This window comes from Olea europaea, unplaced genomic scaffold (genome assembly GCF_002742605.1).
Source record: "Olea europaea var. sylvestris unplaced genomic scaffold, O_europaea_v1 scaffold1770, whole genome shotgun sequence".
Classification (NCBI taxonomy): domain Eukaryota; kingdom Viridiplantae; phylum Streptophyta; class Magnoliopsida; order Lamiales; family Oleaceae; genus Olea; species Olea europaea.
In genome coordinates this window covers 229,592-232,684 of record NW_019235430.1, presented here as the reverse complement: position 1 = coordinate 232,684, position 3,093 = coordinate 229,592, and positions in this window count along the sequence as shown.

The window sequence follows — 3,093 nt, the reverse complement described above, 5'->3', positions numbered from 1 at the left end:
AATTTCTATGCAAGATCTCGATGTCTGCTTCGATTCATAAAATAGATCGCTGCATCCACATCATCCGTAATCTCCTTATTTGAAGTCAGATCATCTACTTGTACCATGGAGATCATCATATTGGATTCTCCATTCAACAAGTACTTTGAAGGTGAATTGATAATCTTTCAACTTTCTTTAAGGGACGATTGATCTAGGACTGTCGCATCATTTGAAACGTAATATTTTTATCAATGCTGGCATTACCATTAAGTGATGCCATTATCTCATCATTACCTTCAACTTTCTATCGATCTATTGGATCATATGACTACTAATCTCTCCCACTCAGATCGCATTGCCCAGGTTTTCAATTGACACCATGGGATGTCTACCCTAAGTTATGTTCCAGGAATTGATGAGATAGAATTGCTCCCACTCATTTCTTCCAACACGACCTTATTCTTGGACTGGGATCATTAATATACTTGTCCTCCAGGATGGTTACAGTTGTGCTAACAAAAACCTTCCTATCTAGAAGGCTATAAAAATTATCCCTTGGTATCTTTAGGATATCCCACAAACAGGCACATCTCTAACCTAGACTCCCACTTTTCTGTCTTCTCTTTCAACACATAAGTTAGACCCCCAAATCTTGGTTGTGATGCAAGCAAGACTTGAATCATTTCCAAAATTTCAGAAAAGTCTTGAGAACAGACTTAGAAGGAACTAAGTTAAATAAATATCAAAGTGTTTTCACTGTATATCCCATAATGAGATAGGTAGAGTTGTAAAACTCTTTATTGATCTAACCATGTCTAACAATGTTGTGTTTCTTCTTTTTGAAAAGCCGCCTTTTGGGTATATCATACTTATTCAATTAAGAAATAGTACCATTTTCTGTTAAGTGTCCCTAAATTCTTTCGAGAGGTATTCACCACCTCGATCTGATCGAAATGTGTTAATACTCTTCCAAATGTTTCTCGACCTTAGTCTTATACTCTTTTGATTTCTCAAAAGTATTTGACTTTCAGACATTAGGTAAATGTAAAGAAATACTCATAGTTTTGCCTCTTAAGTGTATTCACAGGTCCACACATATCAGAATGCACTAGTTTCAATACATTTTCGGCTCTATCCTTTTATCGAAAAAGAATGTCTTGGTCATATTGCCTTCCAAACAAAACTCACAAACTGTCAATGGTTTGATCTTAACCGAGTTGAGAGAACCATCTCTAGTTAGTTTGTATTATGTTAAGATTGATTTGTCCAAAACTCTATAGATATGTATCACTAGTATGTTGCTACATTTTATGGTGCACAAGAGTAACCTTTTATTTCATATGTGGAATAGTTTAAAATATAAAGACCATTAATCAAATGTCTAGCTCAAACAGAAACTTTATTTATTAAAATGCTAAGTGTATCGGACGCTAATTTTATAGAATAACTTTGTCTTATTAAATCAAAAACATAAAACAAATTTCAGCTTCATTCACGAGACATATAATAGTCCTTAAAAATTAAACACCTACCACAATTGAGATAAAATACTCCTATGCTCTAGCTAAAACTCTTGCTCTTGTGCCAATGATAATTTTAAACTGGCATTCACCGAGTTTCTGCTTTCCCGAAGCACTAGTGTCAACAAGCAGATATAATTAGTGGTTCCAAGATCTACAACTCATGAATTTCTACTATCAACCACTAAGCAATACTCAGTAACGAAAAACTTCACCCTCCCTTTGGTTTCTAACTAGTGCATCTGGGCAGTCTTTCTCCAATGTCTTTTTCGACCACAGTTGGAACACTTGTCTTAAGGCTTTCCATCTACTTTTGATCTTTTGTTGCTCTCTTGCTTATTGATAGCTCTCTTCCTTTTCTTTCTAGATCTACCTTTTGGCTTGGAACTAGAGTAGTCACCAAATGATGCATGAGCATCCTATTGTACCATTAAGACCACGTTCCACATTACAACTCTATCATCAACTTAGTCAATGGTATCTTCAACATGTGTATGTGATAATCCAAAGTAAATTATGAGAAATTATCCAGTAAAGAATTCAATACCATGTCAAAAACTAAGTATCCTTGATTGATGTTGCATCCAGACTCTCAGCTATGTTTGAAGTATGCAATCATAGTCAAACTATGAAACTTCATAAGCTCTCTAGATTTCATAAAACTTCATAAGCACTCTAGATTTCATGTGAATGTTCAAAAAGGCACAAATGAATTCAAAAGAACATTCATACTTTGATGACAAAACATGCCCTACAGGGTCTCTAGTATGTAATGGGAGATATTTTGACTTTCAAGTCTTTGTTGTAACACATTTGATATCGAAGTCAAAATGAAACAACTAGACATCTTATCTATAGTCTCCCACTCAACACACCCAGCCTTTTAGACTTGTCACATGACCTTAGTAGGTCCAATAGGACATCTATCAAGCACAAAAATAAGTTTTTCCACATTGAGCAATTACGTTTCCAATCCACATAATTTTTCCCGATTAGTTGGCTTTGTTTTAGAATAACGGAAAAATTAGCAAGTGATATTTCACATAAAATTAATCATACATTGCATATTAAAATTGAACAGCAAATAACAATTTAGCATATGATGCATGAATGCACATGTAAATCCATTTAACTACAATAATGCAACGATGACTTGATCCTTGTGATCTAATATGCCTCTCTATAGGAAAGGTCAATGTGTCCACTGATTAAGTTGAGACCCTCCCACTAGACAAAATATATCTGACAATAAATGTCTACATGAAACCTAGCATTGTTTTATTTGGTCACCAAGATCATAACCGAAAGCCTCCTATGGATGTTCATAGATGATCTCGATTTGAGTGTATAACCTTTGTCTAGATCTCTAGATACTTGAAAATAATTTTACCATCTATAGAATGATCACAAATTATAATCTTATCTAGACGATCTTACTATAAAGGAATCCAATCAAGCAACTTGAACTACGAGACCCTCCTATAGGGAGTCCGTTGCATTACGGGCACGAGACAAGCGTGTTACTTTGCTTATGGATTGACAAAAGGAGACAGTGTGCTTTTGTTTAAATAAACACCCGTTCCCACTCAAT